This window comes from Myodes glareolus, chromosome 23, assembly GCF_982192425.1.
Source record: "Myodes glareolus chromosome 23, mMyoGla1.1, whole genome shotgun sequence".
Lineage (NCBI taxonomy): Eukaryota > Metazoa > Chordata > Mammalia > Rodentia > Cricetidae > Myodes > Myodes glareolus.
The window spans coordinates 62,380,868-62,402,663 of record NC_142048.1 but is presented as its reverse complement, the minus strand read 5'-3'; positions in this window follow the sequence as shown (position 1 = coordinate 62,402,663).

The window sequence follows — 21,796 nt, the reverse complement described above, 5'->3', positions numbered from 1 at the left end:
ACAAAAAAGCCACACCTCCTTATAGTGCCACTCCCTATAAGTTTAAGGGGGTCAATCAACATTCAAAATATCACACATGGTTTTCTTATGCTTACTTTGATAGTTTGATATAAGCAAGATTCATCAGACCAATGACTGAACAGTGGTCCAGGAAGGTAGTCTGCTCCTCAGAATTTAATGAAAAAGGAAAGTGTTAAATTGGAAGTGTAGACCCCAGCCCCTCGCATCTATCCTAGCCCCAGGCCTGAGAGTTGTAATGGTCTAGACTCCAAATCACAGTGTATTTATGTGAACTCCCAAAAGAGGATCACATGGTCCCTTCTCCTTCCTCCTGGTGGTTGCGTTTGTGGTCTCCTGGTTTCCCCTCAGGGCCATCCGAGAGAACAGGGATCCCATTAAACCTGGGTATTTCTTAATTTGGCTTGTTTTGATTTGGCTTGATTGGGAATTTGTGTCGGCAGAGAGCTTGCTTTAGGAAAAAACCCTAACAGAAAGAATTTGGCCTGAGATAAACATGAGAAATATTATCAAGGCACTTTGTTTCCTTTTAATTGTTTTTAATAACAGGAAGACTTAAAAAGACAAATATAAAATAACAGTGTAAAGAAATCAGAAACAGGAAGAAAATTAATTTCTTAGAAGAGAAAGTGAAAGCAGATTTGTTAGAAATCAGAAAGTGTTAACAGACTCTAACATTGATTTGCTGACTTTGACTTCATCATTTGAGAATGGAGGCAAGGAAAAGGGATGGTTGCTTCTGGTGGATAATGACCAGTATTGTGTGATGTTTTACTCTTTTGGCTTTCTAGACTCCTCTGGGGCGCCCACCAGACAGTTCCAAATAAGTCACACGGAGGTTTATTCTTAGTTATGAATGTCCAACCTCAGTTTTCCTGGTTTCTTTCCAGATTTTCTCAAATTATTCCCACAATCTTTTGTTTCTGGGCTTTTATCTTTCTTTACTTCTGTATGTCTTTTTTTCCTTGTACTTTGTGGCTGGCTGGGCGGCTTGATGACTGGCCTCTGAAGTCCTTCTCCCCTTGTTCTCTTGCTGTTTCTTGTTTGTTTGTTTTGTTGTTGTTGTTTTGTTTTTGTTGCTCCTCTACCTCATTTCTCCTTCTATTTATATTCTCTGCCTGCCAGCACAAACTATCCTGGCTCCTGCCTCATCCTGCCTCACTATTGGGTGTTTATCGCTTTAATAGGACCATCAGGTGTTTTAGACAGGCACAGTAACACGACTTCACAGAATTAAACAAATGCAGCATAAACAAAAATCACACACACCTGAAAATAATATTCCCCAACAGGCCAAAACTAAAGTTCATCAATTTTCTCTGAAAGGGAAGAAAGTGCATTTATGTTAGCAAAGTTTATAGAAAAAGCAAGAGCCTCACTGAGAACAAAGGAAGATTTCAGGTTAGTGACAAAGGGTTTACCCAATGACAATAGTGTCTTATGTGGCTGTAGTTCAAAGCGGGTTTGGTGTATCAATGGAGGGAGTTGTGGGAAACATGATAATTTAATTGTAAAAGAAAGAGAGGAAGCCGCTAAGATTGGTTCAAGGCTCTGCAGAACTGCCGGTATCAGGATGAGATTCCACTATACGACAGGTGTACCTAGTACTACAGTGACAAAACTACTCAGATCAAGAGTACAAGGTGTTTAAAACTTTCTGGATAGACTCCAAATGCTGGCACAGTTACAAAAGACTCAGCTTGGTGCCTCTTTGGGTGACTACTTTATTAACAGTGATCAAAATAGCCTGCATAGTCTACACCATTGCACTGAGAAAAAGTTCAAACCTTGGAACTGGTTACTGAATGCACGGAACTCATCTCCGTATGCTTGTTTCTTGATGTAACAGATATGTCTTTTACAGAACATGTAAAAATAAATATAGTCTTAATGATGAGAATGGTCTAGAAGAAAATTATTGGGATATTTTAGTAGAAAATAAAGATGGTAGAAGTAGAAATTATGCATATGTATGCTTAGATAGTCAACTAGCGACAGATAGCCTTAATTAGATGTTTTCCATAGCTCAGAAGGAAAGACTCAGCACCAAAGGTTCAAAATTACATTGGTCCATGTTTAAGCATGATGATAAAAATTCTAGCTCCTATTATGGCTTCCATATGAATATATCCATTGATGGGGTCTTGAGTTTAAGTACGTCAAGCAATCTGATGAATTTTGGTGTGTACTATACTATTCATTCTCTTCGAAATTGTGTTTTGAAATGAATAGGAAGTGATTTAGAAAACTTTTAAAAGGGTGTGTGTTTTTATAATACCTGCATACCTGTGCATGTGTGTATGTGGAAGCACACACCTATGATTATTTTATGTGTGTGAAGCCTGGAGATTTCTTCACTGTGGATGTTTTCCTCCATTGTTCACTACTTTATTTTTTTTAAAGTTATCTTTCTTGTTATATTACTTTTGGCTCTCCTTTCCCATTGTTTCCTTTCCACTTTAAGATATACACAGATAGACAACAGACAGACAGATAGACAAGTCACAGATTCTGCATATGAGAGAAAATGTGATATTTATCTTCCTGAGTCTGTCTTATTTTACTTACCAAGAAGGTTTCTAGTTTCTATCATTTTTCAGAAAATGATACAATTTCTTTCTTTATGGCTTAGTAAGGTTCATTTTTGTGTATTATCACATTTTAATTTATTCATATATTTATTGGCACTTTCACTGGGTCTATATTGTCACTGTTGTGAATAGTTGGAAAATAAACATGAATGTGAGAGTTTCTGCAGGCACGCTGAGCTGACTTACCCTCTTTGCAGATTATCAAAGGTATGAGTTCTAGGGCTGATTTTAATTTAACAAACATTGAGTGAATTTCTTAAAATGCCAATACCCCTTGATCTCTTTCAATTGTCTAGACAAAACTTCAAGTACTAGATTGAATAGATATGGAGTGATCAAACTTGTCTTGATCCTCATTAATTTGATGCAGACTATGGAATTGCTGCAAATTGCCTTTGGAAGTACAAGCAGAGACCCATAGTCAGACATTAAGCAGAGACAAAATATAAATTGAAGGTCTCTGTTGGGTCCCTCTCATTGGAGATTATCAAACCCCTCATACTGGGGGGGTTGTGATTATCAAATTGGATGGAGGTCACCAGAAGAATATGACCCATTCACTGAATCAACTAAGCAGAGCTCACATGGTCTCATAGAGTCTAAAACAGCAATCATTAATCTGTACCAGGTCCTCTACTTATATTTTATGACTATTAGCTTGGTGTTTTGGTGGTACTCCTAACAGTGGGATTGAGTCTATTTCTGACTCTTTTGACTGCTCCTAAGACTCTTTTCTTCCTACTGGACTGCCTTTCCCAGTCTTGATATGAGGGCTTTTGGCTTTTCTTGTTATAGCTTCTTTTGCCCTGTTTCTCAGTCATCTTTTAAAAGCCAGTTCTTTTCTGAAGAAGAACCTGAAGAGGAATGAATTTGGGAGAGAGGGGAGGTAGCAGTGAGTTAGGAGGAGTGGAAGAAGGGGAAATTGTGAAATTATGGTTGCTATGTATTTTGTGAAAGAGGACTCTATTTTCAATACACACACATATACACACACATATACACATAACTCATTTCTTGTTTCTTTCTCGAGATATGAAGTTGTTAGAGATAACAAACATTAACGTATAAGAAGATCTCCTCAACTGTAGGGAGTCCATACCAGTTGTATAACTAGAAGCAACCATTTAAATATGATTCTGTACAGTATTAATTTAAATAAAACACAGGTACATGTGTATATAATTTATTTAAATGTTAATTTCCTCATTGGAAGTCTTAAGCTCTTTAGACAAAGTTAGTGTTCTATGCATGCTTTGTTGCCAATATTACTTTAACAAAATACCATTCAGACAGTAGAGATTTAGTAACTGTGTACTTAACTATGTTCTATTTGCTTACTGTAATAGTATATGGATGTGTAACATAGTAAAATCAATTCAGTTAAACAACATGCTATATTTTATAGGTTGAAAAATAAGAGCAAATAAACCCACTGGCACTCAAATACATGTGAGAATAAAATATTTTGTATAAAAGTATCTTTTGTGAGCTACATAGACATGTGGCTTCACCCTATCTATGATGGGCACATTTGTTTACTATTCCTTGGCTAACTAATGCCCATTATTCAAAATGCATAACTCCTTCTGTTCTGAAAGCCTGGACCCCAGGGAACAGCTTGAAATTCAAGTGCATTTTAGAATACAAACAGTATTTTAAAATATATGATTTCTTTCATCTCTTCCTGTAATGCATACAAATGTTTCTTCAGTTTTATTGAAGAACCTGCTCTGACTTTTTGCAATATAGACTGTTTTTCCTTAAGGCCACTGACTGAGAGAAATGTTATGAATATTTTATAACTTTTCTTTGTAGTGTACTAATGCAATGCTTTTTGTATCAATTGAGTTGTATTAATATATTTTTAAGTTATTTAAATATTTTCTTATAAAATCTTTCTTTTTTCAAATTTACTTAGCCTTGACACTGGCTTGTTTTCTAAGTTCTGTTTTAAAATTATTTTCATGATTCTTGTCTAAAACAAATTTGAGAAATTTCAAGATTAACTTTTTCTTTATATGATCGTATCTACCCATCATTCTCACCCTCCAAATTCTCCACTATTCTTCCTAATAGGTCCCCATCCCAAATGTATGTCTTTACTCTTTGGCACCCAACAAAATACAGTTATTTATGCTTACGTGTGCTCTAGTATAGGGACCATCCACTGTACTGTGGGAAATCTTGTTAAAGGAAAAGTGAAAGCCAGGAAACAGAAAATGAGCCTTTGGGGTGGACACATGTTAGGGTGTAAGTAGAGCTGATTATACATGAAATAAAAATAGTGAAACGCAAACCGGGGACTGAAAGGCTTAAGTAGGGATGGTCATGGGGATTTAAGGGGATCTGGAGGTGAAGGGAGGGCCATCCCAATGAAATGGATATAAAAAAATCAATGCTGCAACCCACTATCTCACTACCCAGCTTTGCAAAGGAAAGGGGAGAATGGTAGAACACACTTAAAGTAGAAAGCTTTCTGGGAATACTGAGGGTTAAAAACTAAGCATGTATGAAAGCATGGAGGGGGAAAGGAGTTGTTGGATGTGTGTTTGAACATGTCTTGAGCGTCTCATTTTCCCTTTTATGGAAAATTGGTAAAGACAATGGAGATGTAGCTTGTGTCTGTCTTAGCAGAAGTGATATTTTATTGCTCTAGAAAATGTTCCCATTCTTATTTTAAAATTAATTATTTCAATTTTTGTTCATTCTGGAATAAAAGTACATTTCTGTTAAATATTTATATGCATTGAACTAATTTTCAACATGTCAAATGGATATTCCTAATTAAATAATTCATCAGGATTTTCAGGTGCTGATGAGAGCCGTTTTTTACTCCTACTTCACCTGTGGTTATCAAGCATTAAGTCCGCTGATTGTGTACCGAGGCCCTGCTTCTCATGTCTATGCTTTTGAAAAGCATCTGTCATTTTACATCACACTGTGCTTCTGAAGCAGTTCACTTTCTAAAGGTTAATACATTTAGTTCTGATGTGATTCCCTCACAAATGAAAGAATCACACTGTATAATAAGCCAGAATGTTAGGATATGTAATTTTTAAATACATATTTTTATAGAATAGGTATTTAATGAGCACTATTCTGTCGAATAAATTTTTTTCCTGTGTGGCTGCATAAAATGTGCATGTAAATGACAATTTGAATATAAATACTTTCTCTATTTTCTTGGTAATTGATAATCAATGCCCTCAAATCTATCTTCGTGTCTTCCAGATACTATGTACTAATCTTTTCAAATTGTCGTTTTCCTGTCTACTGAGGATAGTGGAGTATCTGTCTGATTGTATTTAATTAATTTAAAACCCTTTGTTCATTCTCTACATAATTATTTCCATCAACATTTCTTAATTTATATTCAGGAGATGAGAGAGGAATATAATTTTCATATGCGTGATTTCCTGTGTTTGATTTAGAAAGAAACAATGAAATTTATTCTTCACTGATTTTTCAAATATGCTGTTCCAGCTGTGGTTATTTCAGAAGATGACTGTGTTTCTAAGGAATAACAGGACAGTTATTTTGTGTTCTAGTGCTCCAAAGGATTTATTTCTAGATAACTGAATAACTATATAAAAGTAAATGAAAAAGTAAATGAAACCTCTGTCCCATATCTCACTGGCTTGGTCTGGGTTGGTAGACTTTTATTTATTTATTTATTTATTTATTTATTTATTTATTTATTTATTTATTTATTTATTTATAAAAATTTCCACTTCCTCCCCTCCTCCCAATACCTTCCCGTTCCCCCCACTCCTTCTCCAGTCCTAAGAGCAGTCAGGGTTTCCTGCACTGCGGGAAGTCCAAGTCCCTCCCCACCCCTACTCCCCCACCCCCCACCGCCCCACCCCCCGCCCTCAAGGTCTAGGAAGGTGAGCATCCAAACAGACAAGGATCCCAAAAAGCCAGTCCATGCAGACGAAACAAGACCCAGTGCCATTATCAATGGCTTCTCAGTCAGCCCCCATGTCAGCCACATTCAAAGAATCTGGTTTGATCACATGCTTGTTCAGTCCCAGTCCAGCTGGCCTTGGTGAGCTCTCATTCGATCAGTCCCCTTGTATCAGTGGGTGAACGCACCCCTCGCGGTCCTGACTTCCTTTTTCATGTTCTCCCTCCTTCAGCTCCTCATTTGGACCTTGGGGGCTCAGTCCAGTGCTCCAGTGTGGGTCTCCGTCTCTATCTCCATCCATCGTCGGATGAAGGTTCCCTCTGATCCTGACTTCCTTGCTCATGTTCTCCCTCCTTCTGCTTCTCATTTGGATCTAGGGAGCTAAGTCCAGTGTTCCAATGTGAGTCGCTGTCTCTGTCTTCATCCATTGCCAGATGAAGGTTCTATGGTGATATGCAAAATATTCATCAGTATGGTTATGGGACAAGGCCAGCATAGAATACTCCTATATTTAGAAATGGAATATTGAGCTTCTATGTTTATGTTAACATTTTATATACCATTTTTATGGATTAAGAAAAAGACTTTAATTTTGTAGGAAAGCCCACTAAATATAAGTCAACTATTACATAGCATGAAACATGGAAAATTCACTAGATATTCTGAATAGCAGACCATTGGTATCCAACCTAATATCTAGACCTTGTCGATCTTTTATCTACATGGTTAAAAACACTGAATAAATAAGGATCTGGAAATTTGGGGTCTTCACATGGGGGTTATCCAAATTTATGTCAGTTACTTCGATGCAATTGTGAGAATCCTGTAAGAACTGATTGGGGTGACCTCCATTAGTAAAATATGAGACAACAGAAGCAGGAAGTTGGTCATTAATGTACATGAACATCCAAAACTGAGACATATGAATTACTGGACCTTCAAAAGAATGAATTGGGTTTCCTGCTTCCTTGGCTATCTTACCTTCATCTGCCACTGAGAGCAACTTGGGGGGGGGGTACCTGCTGTTCAGAAATTCACAACAATGAATCTATATGGTTTTAGTTATTAAGTTTGTGATTTGTTATACCAATCACAATATCTCTTGAAAAATTATTAGATGGGAAATTAGAATATATATGTCTCTAGTGGTGTGGGAGAATTGTCTGTATTCTGTCAATCATGTTTTAAATAAAACACTGATTGGCCAGGGAGGAGGTGTAGGCGTGAAAACCAGACAGGAAGTGGAAATGATGCAAGGAGAGCAGGAGAATTCTGGGGAGGAGGAAGTTGATTCCTCCCATTCCTGCCCAGATCACCGAAGCAGCAGGATATGAGCTGCCTCACTGAAAAAGGTACTGAGTCACATGGCTAAAATAGATCAGGACAATGGGTTAATCAAGATGTGAGAGTTAGCCAGTAAGAAGCCTGACCTAATGGGCCAATCAACACTATAACTTAAAGAGATCTGTGTGGGATTTTTCTCGGGGGCTAAACAGGCTGGGGGAACTGGGCGGGACAGAAACCCACAAAAAAACAGGCCTGGCCCTTTCATGTTACACTCTAGATAGATGATTAATATATTAGCTTATAAAAAAGTATATAGGAATACAACAAATTTATTTATAAGAATATATTAGTAACCATTTATTAAAGTTGAACGTTTGAAACCTAGATTTTTTTTCATAAATGAACTAAATTAGAAATCAGCAACAAGGAGTTAAGCAAAAATACAACATTTTAAAATTGATAAGCAATACATTATAAATTATATTGGGTAAAAACAAATCTCAGATGAAATTCAAGAATATTTAAACTATATTTAAAAAAACCAAATTTAAACATTTAGAAAAATGCTCTATGGATGGGAAATTGTAATGCTGATCACCTGTTAGAAAGTAGAAAGTTACCAAAATAATAACTGCACACTGCAAATTAAAGTGGCAAAGAAGAATCAGTTGTAGCCAAAGCAGGCAGGAAAAGGAAAATAATATGAGCAGAAGCTAATAGAAGAGAAATATTTAAGTGACCAAAACCCTAACACCCAAAAGCTGGTTCCTGAAATTGAAGCCATTTCTTGTGAGGCATGAATTGCAAAATTCTTTTCAGAACAAAAAATGAGCAGTATTGAAGCAGTATCGCTCATAGTAAATACTTCTGTGTTTAAAACCATCCACAATGCTAACTCCAGTCCCAAAAGATTTGAGAAGTGAATCCTTTCAAATATGAAAGAAAGGGATTTGAGCATTCGATCCTGTAGTTTCTGTGTGTGTGTGTGTGTGTGTGTGTGTGTCTGCAGGTATGTGTCAGAAATTGGTATATGTATTTGGATGTAAGTATGTGGTGGGTAGTGTTTGTGCATGTGTGTGTATGTGTGTGCGTGCGTATGTGTGCGTGTGTGCATGTCAGTTTGTGTGCACATGTATACATGTATGCAAATGCTGACAGAAGTTAAAAGGAAAACTTGGGTGTTACTCCGCAGGTGTCATCCACTTTGATTTTGAAACTGGGTTTTATTGCTTTGCAGCTCACTGTTGAAACAAGACTAACTGGCTAACAATTCTTGGTAGTCTTACCTGACTCCATCTCCCCACTTCTTGAGTTAAAAGCATGTAATGTCCTGCTTGGCTTTTGTGTGTTCTAAGGATCAAACTCAAGTCTTTGTATTTGCAAGTCAAAGCACTTTACTAGAAGAGCTGTCAGTTTGTTATACAGTTTTCTTCAGGAATCAGAGAGAAACTAAATATTATTTCCATTAAGTTTCCATCAATGATAACCATCATTTTAAAAAATCTGAACAAAAGTATTGCAAATACAGAAAATTCCAGACCCAACACTTCTGAACACATATATAAAAATCATACCTTAAAGAACATTAACAAATATAATTCACCAATATATAAAAGCAACAATTCATGATAAGCACAGTAAATCTTTCAACCAATGAAAGGAAATCAATATAACTCATCAAGAAAAATACAGTCATGTCAATAGATTATGCAAAGTGTTTAACAGCAATTTTTCATGGTTAAGAGAGAGCATTGTTTCACAAAGCTAGGAATAAAGTAGCCATTTTATTATGACAACATAGCCAAAAATAAAGAAGCAATTAAACCATTTTAAAAAATAAATGTACAATAATAAAAATATATGAAATGGCCACAAAAACTAACCTTTAGGTGCTCAGGGTGACAAAATGAAGAACAATATGAGTGAGAAAATAGATTACTAACAAACAAAAGTCAAAGTCTTTAAGCTTGTACCAATACATATATGAAACCAATTAACAAACCACTAAATTACTAATTAACTAGCTAACTAACTAATGGAAGAAATCCTTTGTCATATAGAAAACAATATTCAATTAGTGTAAGTATTAAAGGGAAGATAAAAGCAGAAAATCACATTAGGATACTGCAATAATAATTGCCCAGACAAATTAATGAAAAGGGACTGAATTAGTGAACACAATTTTTAAAAACAGTGCGTTTGTGTAGATTTGCAGACCTCTTGAATATCTTAAAATAGAAAAAAATAAATAATAACAAACATTTGGGAAAATTAATCCTAGTAAGATTACAGTAACATTTACAGTTTCTCATTACTTACATCAAAATTATCTTGTTAGATTTTGAACACTTTTATAATAAGATGAAATGTTAACACATTGGCAAGCAAGGTGGAAGACATTTGGGAATTTTATTTATATGTAACTCTAGGGTATTTTGAAATGATATTTTTTAAATAAGCAAAGAATAAAATTGACAATGAAAAGAACCTGGTTCCTTCTAGGGAACTGAACTGACTTCAATACATCTACATAAGTGATCCCTTTAGAAGCTGCAACTACATGACAAGATGTGAAACTCATCGAGACCAATTTATAGGGTGTTTATCTTAAAACCAAGTCCTTTAAAGCTAATTTCTTTCTTTTGTTTGGGCACAAGAAGATGAAAAGAACAAATTACCTCACAGATGATGCTTTGATCTGAGAGATTTAACTCAAAGTTGGATTCATTCTGACACTCATTTAAAGGGTTTCTGTTTGTGGTAGCTATAATTTCTCAGGCAGAGGAAAATGGAGGCTAGAGAATGGCAAAGTCAAGCTGTTCACCTTGTGATAACTAGGGGGATGAGAAGGGTTAGCATACAATAGACGCTTCAAAGGCACATTCTCAGTGACTAGTCTTTTTCAAACAGCACAACTTGGGATCACACCTTCAATACAAGCCTTGAGGGTTTATCTTCTCAAGGGCTTCAAAGAACCATTGGTGCTCACCTCACTAGGAGGTGGAGTCAGGGGGATCAGGGGTTACATTTGGAGCTTGGAAGCAGCCTAGGATACTTGAGATACGGGATGTGCTAGAGATGTATGAGATATCTTTTAAAGTAAAACAATTACTGCATTGTTTCAGAGTTAAAATAATAGTGATTATATATGACTATTTGGTACAGAATCTACTGTTTTCAAGTTATGTGATGTAATTAACTCCTTAAAGTATTGCATACTATTAAAGACTTTGTTAGGCTTTCATTGAGAAAAATGTTCACTGTGATTTTCTAGTTGCTTTGAGTGTCATAAAAAAATCCCTTCCTATTTTGTAGACTATAAACTCTTAAATGGTGCTAATGTATAACCTAATTTATTGTGTAGTGTATGGCAATATAAAATATATAGTTTATTGAAGAAATAGAAATTCAGTCTCTGTGCTTATCTATACATGGTGGTGTGCATGCATAGGTTGTTTTAAATACACAGATACATTCATCTATATTAAATTTTATATTCATCAAACCTATTAAAAGTGGTATATATTTGGCTAGAGAGATGATGGGACAGTGGTTAAAAGCACATAACTGCTCTTGATATGTATCTTAGCTTGATTCCAATTAACCAGATCAGGTAGGTTCATAGCTACCGGACACTAGCTCATGAGAATCTGATTCATGTATCTAACCTTTGAGAACACTTGCACTCATGTGTAGTCACATGCTATATTTTGTTTTCCAGACCCTTAGATCTGAATAATCAAACAGAAACTGTACCATTCAAACTACTGCTGGGTCTATGTCACCATTAAGCATTTTGTAACATGCTGGTAACAGACCCCTTTTAAGTGTTCAGCCTTCTGAAAGAGCCACAACAATTTGTGCCACTAGCATGAACTAGGAAGCCCTCCCCTAAAGAAGCCTCACAGTTTTTGTTGCCAATGTTGAGCCAGGAAGACCTCTCCTAAAGGAACTATGGCACCCCTGCTCTCCACTAGCAAAAGAATTCATCTTAAACAAACAAACAAACAAATAAACAAAAAGGCTACCAAGAAGGTGTACTAAACTGTTTTGTGTCTAGAATTTCCTTTTAAACTCTCGCAGGTTTTATGTGGAATGCAACTGCCTCACAGTGCAATTTTGTAGTCAGATACTGAGTTTCCCAGCCTCTCAGACCTGAATAAGCACACAGAAACTATAATAATTACAACACTGCTTAGCCAATAATTTAGGCTTCTTATTAACTAACTCTTACATATTAAATTAACTCATTTCTATTATTTGCATTTTACCACAGAGCTCATGGTTTACCAGTAAGGTTCTGGGGTGGGCGACTTTCTCCTTTAGCAGCTACATGGCATCTCTTCAACTCCATCTGCTTTTCTCCTCTACCTCTGCTTGAAACTCCTGCCTAGCTCTATTCTGCCCTGTCATAGGCCCAAAGAAGCTTCTTTATTAGCCAATGGTAACAAAACACATTCACAGCATACAGAGGGTAATCCCACTTCATTCATGTATATATACCCACAAACCTGCATTCATACAATTTAAAATTAAAATTTAACTTAATTTCTGATTCATATCTTTATCTGATTACAATCTATTTTCATTTTTGTCTTTCATTTGAATATTTGCCTTTTATTGTTAGCAATAATCTGATTTAGTCCAAAGCCTTTTGAAAAGAGGAAGAATATAGGATAATGAGAATGAATAACAACTCAGTATGACTAAGAATTAGAGGCATTATTGAATTTGAATACTTCAAAGTGGAAATCAAGAGTTCAGTTGCATTTGTAGATGTCTCATGTGCAGTATACCAACTACAGAAAAAAGAGAAATCTTGCTATTAAAGAAAATTAAAATTTTTAGTTGTTAAGGAGTCATGTTAATGAAAACATTAACCACCACCCATTTCTAGTGCTTTAACTGAGAAAGGCAATCTTAAGTTCAATCAAGAATGGAAAAGCAGCCTCTTTGTAAGATCGGCTTCTCCTGTTACATAAAGGTCAACAGTATCTGCCCTTTTGAAAAACACTTAAAGACCCTGGGAGGCCATCATGTCTCGAGGCTGGCCTTCCTGCTCTCCCTTAAATAAATCAGCTTATTAAGAAGCCAAGCAAGCAAGTAATGATTTTTGATGTCAGTGAAGTAAAGATGGTTAGAACTCTCTGAGAAAAGTGATTTGGGTCATTTCTAATGTATTATGAGAAATACATGAAGGTTATACTGTCTTTAAATTTTCAAACACAAACACCATATTTTAAAAATACATTTTATTTTTCTTTTTGTCACTGTGCTATATAGAACAGCTTCTATCAGATTACACATGCTCAGGGTACCAGAATTCATTAAGGACTGCTTGAATGGTTTCACACAGGTGTTGGATTTCTGGTGTGATTATAGTTGAAAAGGCAGAGGTAGATATAGAAATAGCATACATATAAAGTAAGTGGAGTCAAGCATAATTAGATGATAATGTAGTTGTTCAACATGGTTGTTGTAAACAATTTTTGATTTTCAGGTGAAAAAATTAAAAGATAAAAATGTCCAGGATTTTTGTGACCCATACATTCACTCTTATAGTCTAACAGTCAAGAATAATGTGCAATTTTACCAGAGAAATTTCTTGACACATGTGTAACAGACTTGAATTTGCTACAAACCATGTTGAATGGATATAGTTTTCTTCTATGGAGAGTGTCTCCAGATTTATTATAAGTTAAAGTTGCACAGAAATTGTAAAACCTCCTTTAAATATCTTTATTTTCAGAAACCAAAGATACAAGCTTAAATTTTCATATTTTTGGAAATTGGATTTGATGGCTACCTATGAACCCTTGGATATGCCAACTTTCTAGATATGCTAAGGAAAATGCACTTATGTGTGATATAACAAATATTTCATAGTTGTTATCTCTTACAGTTGTTACTCTGTGAAATAACTCTGCTCACATTTCTCAAAAACAAAACCAAACAAAAACCAAAATAACAATCAAGTTTAGGCAGACCAAAGAATACAACATTAATGACAACATCATAGAACATACAGAATCTATGCACTTAATTACAAAATTAACATTCACTTCAAATTTTATTTTTAAAATTTAATTAATATACTCATTTTACATTCCAACCACAGTTCCCCTCCTTTCTCTCCTCCCACTTTTTCCCCCTTAATCACTGCCCCACCTCAATCTACCAATCCTCTATTTCTATTCAGAAAGGGTCAAGCCTCTCATCTCTAGAACATTATATCATTATGTTAGGTGTGCCTGTTTGTATGTGACAAGGAATAACTTTTATTTTTATGCATTTATACAAATTTCTTAAATCAATTTTTGTCATAAGAGTTGGAGTTAACATGAAACCTATAAAAACAGGAGTTTTTCAACATGTATATAGTTTTATTTTCTAAGTTGTGCTGTTCTGCTGATATTGGAGCAGAATTGCAGAGAGTCTCTGTGTCTGAAACAGCTGTCATTTTCTGCTATGCACATCCAAGCAAGTGCAGCAGAGGCTACCAGCACTGATCAGAAGGTACCTGGGTTTTCAGAGCAATTTAATCTCCTACTTTTAAAATGGTGTTGTCTCTGTGACTCTGTATGACAGGCACCACTTCACTCAGGATTCCACAGAGACTGTAGACCTCTTCACCAGCCGTTAAATTCACATCTCACTGTAGTAATTTTTAGCTACTATTAACCATGTCTAGTTTCAAGTGGCTGACCTGTAGGTGAGAGGCTTATTACTAATCCTAGATCACTTTGGTCCTTTACTTATTATGTGTCTTTTAGCAGACTTGATTCATGTGTACATCTCCAAGAAATGTCAATAGAACTTCTGTGTGTGGACCAAGGGTGATGAAGGGCTCAGACTTTCTTGGGAAGGAAAACCAAAACAGTGAAACTGGATTAATTTTAGGATTTTGAGATATGACATCTTTTAAAGAAGGATTTGTAGTACCAACTACTGATTTGACCAGAGCACAAATCTCACACGAAGCGGCACAATTATAGATGTGTAAAGGACATGATGTCACCTTTGTTTATTCTTTAACATGTGTAAGGGAAATGTCCTACTTGAATTCTGTTTTCCGTTAAAAGCCTTTCTGCTTTAAGTTTTCTTTTTCTGAGCATGAGTTTTTAGGATTGCTTCTGCAAAACAAGACCTTGTTTATTAAAGATAAATCATGAAATATGCTGTATTAACTTTATGGACATTAATTTTTCTTTATTCTACTTTCATGCAGCACATCTCGACTACATTCTCCCTTCCCTCTATTTCTCCCGATCCCACCCCCTATATTCCCCTCCCCTACAGACCCACAGCACCTCAATTATTCTTTATAAAAGATCAGGCCTACCAGTGATATCAACAGAACACAGTATAACAAGATGTAATAAAACTAGGCATTAACCCTCATATGAGGGCTAGATGTGACAACCCAGTAGGAGGAGAAGATTCCGCAAGCAGGCAAAAGAGTTAGAGACACCCCACTCCCATAGTTAGAAGTTCCATAAAAATGAGAAACTAAATAACCACAACATGTGTGCAGAGGGCCTAATGTGGATTCCTGTAGGCTCCATGAATGCTGCTTAATATTTGTGAGCCCTTATGAACCCTGTTTAGCTGTTTCTGCGGTGTTTCTCTGTTCTCCTGATGTTCTTGACACCTCTAGCTCCTACAACCCTTCCTCCAGACTTCTATATGTTTGCAATGAGTTCTACCTAATGTTTGGCTGGGGACCTCTGTATCTATTAACGTTGACTTTTTTGTCAATCATATTTGGAAGTTCTTTCCTAATTCTCCGAGCTATCCAGCTTCCAGATCCTGGATATTCAGAAGCATTGGGCATGGACTCCCTTTCATAGCTTTGGGCATCAAGTTTCACTAGTCATCAGTTTTCTGGTGCCACAAACTCTGAACCACCGTTGCCTCAACACATCTTACAGACAGGACAGGATATCTAGTGAAGTTTCTGGGGCTCCATTGGTTGCTAGGAGCCTAGTCTACAGTTAGATGAGTTGGACTGTTCAGGCTTCATATCTTCAATTACCAGGAGTCCTCTCTAGGGTCACCCTCATAGGTTCTGGTAAGTTTCCACTACACTAGGTTCACACATTGCTCCCTAAATGTCCACCTATTCAAGTTATCTCATCCCATATTCTCTCTGTATGTCCTTCCATCCACCATATAATTACTCCTGTCCCCATTCCTATCCACTGTGGAGGCCCAAAAATATGAGCCTATTTCACCATGTCTGAAGGTCAAGGAGGTTGAGGTTGCTCAGAGTTGTTGACAACAACTATAGCTACACACCCTGACCTAGGGTGTGGTTACTTGGTGTTTGGATATAAAGATGGCCTATAGAGGTGTATCCTCTCCACCTTGACCAATGGTCAGAGAATTCAAACATAAGTTTGCTCCTTCTTTTGATTTACGAGGTTTGACATAGGGAGTGGCTACCTTCCAGATACTTCGTCTAGGGTGGGTTCACTGCCTAAACAACAGAATAATTTTTTTTCATGAATTAATGGATTGCTGTCTCAAAATATTTAAGCTAATAACTGTTCTAGTTTTTATTTATATCATGTTAAAGCAGTCTTTTGCCTTTGTTCCCATTTTTGAACTAGGGTATAAAAGCATATGAAAAATTAAACACAGAGATAACTCAGAACTTAAAACTCAAATGTCAGAAAAATATTCAGCATTTGCTTAATTACCCACAAGAAACTATCCTATGTCTCTGTGCTTCTTTCTTATCTCTGTTCCTCCCACTTAACATTTTCTAATACTCATGCTCCTACCCTGGAATGTAGAAACCCACCGTGACTATAAGCCCAGCAGAAGTCACCCAAAAAAGCAACTTGCAACAACCCACCCCAAATCCACTCACAAAATCTATTTATATCTCTTTCCTATGGAGATTCATGCATCCTCCTGAGACCTCCCTTCTTTGTTAAACTTCTCTGAGTCTGTGTATTGTAGTATTTTTTAAAATAAGAGTTTAATAGTTGTATGGTTAGTGTGAAGAAAATGCATGCTACTAGATTGTTTTGGTGTAAGAGGAGTGGAAATTACTGTTAGGAAGAAAAGAGAAGGAGCATATTTATATTCAAGATTGCATCAGAGAACACTATGAGTGCTTTTTTTTTTATATCTTTGTAAAGATGCCTGATGTGCGTTAAGACAGAAGAAAGCTTCATCTACAATAGAACACGTTAAGGTAAAAGGCACTAGAATATCAGTTAATAAAATATTGGACATAAAAGACATTTAAAATTTGTCCACCCATAGCAACTATTTTACACTGATCATGTGTGTGTGTGTGTGTGTGTGTGTGTGTGTGTTGTGCATGTGCGTGTTCATGTGTGTGTCTGTGTGTGTCTCTTAATTTTGGACAGCAGTAGTGACAACTCCAATTAGCCACAAGGTCATATGTCATGATTGAAGAGACCTGAGCCCAAGAGTTCTCCTGATTCAAGTGGGACTATTTTATAACAATGATATATAAATGCAATATATTCAATGTTTAGCATTATCTATATGTGCATAATATAATAACTGATCATTTGCATCAGATAACAAATTAGGAGGTTCATCTTTGGGGAGGATTATTTCTCATGCTGTTAGCATTCTTTGATGTTCTGTAGTTCTTTATCTAAGGTTGGAGTACCATGAGATTTCACCCTTCCATAATAGCATGTCTCTTGTACTTATTCAAGTCTTCTTTTGGCAGCTGCATTTCTGAGGTACCATTGATTAAGAGTCCCTGTCATTTCTAGGATACACAATTTCATATTAGATTTTCCCTTGACTCTTGTAACTTTTCTGGTGTCCTTTTCTAAGTTATTCCTCATTGTAGGAGTTGTGTTGTGAAAGTATTCATTTAGGTTGTGCATCTGCTTAACGTACATTAATTCTAAAGCTTAACATACTTTAGATTTAAAAAAAATCAACACAGACATGTAGGCAGCTGTTACTTATTTCATCAGAATTAAAGAGTGGACAGTAGAGGCAATAAAACACTGCTGTGGGATAATGCTTTTTTACCCTGTAAAATTTGTAACTTGTATTGGTCTAATACAATGCTGATTGGTCAGTAGCCAGGCAGGAAATACAGGCAGGGTGACAAGACTAGGAGAATTCTGAAAAGAGGAAAGGCTCAGTTTGCAGTCATAAGCTAGAGACATGGAAGCAGCATGAAAATGCTGCATTGGGAAAAGATACCAAGCCACATGACTAAACAGAGATAAGAATTATTAATTTAAGCTGTAAGAGCTAGTTAACAAAAAGTGTGAGATAATAGGCCAACCAGTTTATAATTAAAATAAGCCTCTGTGTGTTTCGTTGGACTGAATGGCTGCAGATCGGGCAGCACAAAAACCTTCACTTGCAAGCAACAGTGTCGTATTTGGAGAATTATATTGCTGTTAGATCATGGATCACTTTCTGTTTAAAATCCCATAGCTGTTGCAGAGCCCACACTAGTTCTGTTCTACTGAGACTCTGCTATTAAGGTACTATGTATGATAGTGCTACTCTACTTCCTCTTGTGCCCTTTACATTATGACAGGGTTACCTTATGGTGTCTCATCAATTCCCCCAGATAGACATCCAAATACTGACATCCCAGGTTCTATTCCTAGATAATAGCATAATACCTCTTTTGAGTTTCCATTATCAAAGCCTTTTCAGTTCTTCTCAATTGCTATGCCCTGCATTACCCACCTGAAAACTGCTGTGGCCGATGCCCTTGACTGATTTCTTCCACTGCCCTCCAGTTGCTTCGCTAAGCTTGACCTCATCACATTTCCTCTGGAAGATTGAAACTATTCTTGTCTTAATTCTTCTGATTCATGCGGAATTGTTTCTATTCTCTCTATCTATACCATCTATGAAACATTCATTGCAAGAACTAAACTATGATTTGAAATTGAAGTTCAGTGTTCTTTTGACCTATGTATGTCTCCCACTGTCTGCAACACATAGTGAGATGCATTGCTCGATTGCACTGGTTACTGATGTGAAAGCAGTATGTCTGCTGCAGAAATTACAATTCAGAGTTTGAATTTTTGTTTTACCTTAGGCTAGTAATATTGGACAGCAGTATGGAGTGGCAAATGCCAGTTAGCCACAAGGTCACAAGTCGTAGCTGAGCCCATGCAGCGTACTGTGTCTCTATCGTTTACAGGTGAGATATTCAATCCTTTGTTGTAAAATAGACCTTGGATTCAATGATTTTGATCAACTGCCTGCTAACTTGTATTCTGAGTAGGTCTAAGGCAGGCTACGCAAAGCTATTATCTGATTACATAAGTTAAATGCCTTTGTACCTCAGGGAATTGTCCACCAATGATGGAACTATAGGGGTAAACTTTCCTAAGTAAAAGAATATGTCCATTTACACATGAATGGAATGCTATGGATCTTCATACTACTCCCCAAATGCCATGCCTCATGTTCTTCACTGGCTTCTTGTCCAACATCAGTGACCTGCTCCCACCTCTGAATGCCTAAGGTAGACATTCTTCTTGCACAGTTATACACTTTTATTGTTGCTCTTTTGTGTCTTAAAGGATTAAAATTGTTAGATGAAGATATGCTGATATTTAAATAATTTTATGAAATTATCTGCACCCTTTAGCTAAAAATTACATTCTTGAGCCTTTCCAGCATCCAGAGACTGAGAACTTTTGGGTTCTCAAGTCATATAACCTATGCATGCTGTATCCTTTCCTATACAAGGTCTGTTCTTAGGTCACACCATGGTAGTAACAAACTCACAGAAAACACCATTCTATCCTGCTGTTGTTCAGTGTCTCTTCCTACCTTTGAGTCTAGATATGGTTCACTGATTTAATTGTGGCTTATGACAGGGTGGGCAGTAAAAACAGATGGTCCATGTTTTCAGTACAGTGTTTAATTTACTGCATGGTATATCACAGGTCACCTAATGAGGTTCTTACTTGAGGAGAAGTTAATGGATCACATTTTATTTTTCTTTTCCCTCTGATCTGTGTCTTTATTAATAAAACCACACTCAAAAATAAAAAAAAAATGGGAAGTGGTCGCCAAACTATATCCTCTTTCCAACCAAGGGTAGGCTGAATGCCGTTTTCATCATAGTAAGTCATTCATAGAACACAAATCTATAGTGTTTCTCATGGATTTATGGACTAGGTGCCTCATAAAATAATGTCCCTTTGTTCTTACCTTTGGGTATGTTAAATTGGCTGGGTCCCATTTTGAAAAATAAAAGAAAAATGTTGATGTATCTTTACATAGATATGGCTTATATTTTACTGAAGAGTTCCCTGGGTTTCTTGACATAATGGTGAATGGTTCACAGACCATAGCTACTGAAAAAGCCACACTTCCTCCTTTTCTTCATTTGATATGGGACATGAAACTCCCACTTTTAAACTCATCATACCCCATTGCTCCCTCTTTCTGAGAAAAAGGTAGAAATGGGAAGGGGTACGTTTGAAGAAATTGTCAGCCATCTCAAAAAAACCTAAAGTCTGTTTGGCACATTCATAGCAATATGGATGAAAGAAAAGAACATTGGTCTTTGTATTGTTTCATTGTTGCTTCTTAAACATTTTCAATGAGATTTGATTTTTCTTGATAGTCAATTCATTGCATATAATATATATAATTTTTCCAGACAGTGTTTCTTTATGTAACCACAATGGATATCATTGTAACTAATTCTGTAGACCACGCTGGCCTCAAACTCATAGAGAAGTAAATAACAGGGTTTCCCAAAACATCACTGGCCATACCTAAAATACTCAGTTAGTCTTCTTTCTTGCACAGATATATTTTTGTGTACGTTTCTTAGATTACTTAAATCCACTATGGAGAACGTATAATGCATTATTTTAAAATAATTTTTCTCCACTTTAGGTCATAATTTTAACTTTACCCAGCTTACATACTTATTTTTTTATTGAAATGTCATCCATTAGCTAGACTTTTGCCATACTTTGGTTTCTTACACAAATATTAGCCAACAGCAATGATTAAAAAGTAGCAAGATAGGTCTGCTTTTATATGTTACTTGGCCTATTTCTTTTGTAGTTATTAATATTCTTTATTCTGTACATTCCATTTTACATCTGCAAGAATGGTCAAGGTCAAAAACATTGATGACAACTTATGCTGGAGAGAATGTGGAGTAATGGGAACACTCCTACATTGCTGGTGAGAGTGTAAAGTGGTATAGCCCCTTTGGATATCATTATGGTGATTTCTCAGAAAATTAGAAAACAACCTCCTCAAGACCCAGCAATACCACTTTTGAGTATATACCCACAGGATACTCAATATTACCACAAGGAAATGTGCTCAACTACGTTCATAGTAACATTATTTGTTATATCCAGAACTTAGAAATAACGTAAATGCCCCTTGAACAAAGCATGCATAAGGAGAATGTGGTACATTTATACAATGGACTACTACACAGCAGAGAAAATAAAGACATTTTGAAATTTGCATGCAAATGAACGGATCCAGAAAACTTCATGTAGAGTAAGGTAATCCAGACCCAGAAAGACAAATATCACATGTACTCACTCATAAGTGGCTTTTAGGCATAAAGCAAAGAAAACTAGCCTGTAATTCACAATCCCAGAGAAACTAGACAGCAGTGAGGACCCTAAGAGAGACATACACGGATCTAATCTACATGGGAAGTAGAAAAAGACAAGAACTCCTGAGTAAATTGTGAGCACCGGGACCATAGGAGAGGGTTGCAAGGGAGGGGAGAGGAAAGAAGGAGAGCAGAGAAAAATGTTTAGCTCAATAAAATCTATAAAAACATAACATGAATGACCCCTAGGTTCTTTCTTAAGAAATGGGCATTTCAATCATTATAACCTAGTACAAATCTATAACATTTATCAACTTTAGAGATTATTTATTAGAATAAAGATATCAATTATATCAGCATTGTTAACATACTCTACAGTTTCACCTTTTAGGGAATTATCCTGAAAACAACGAA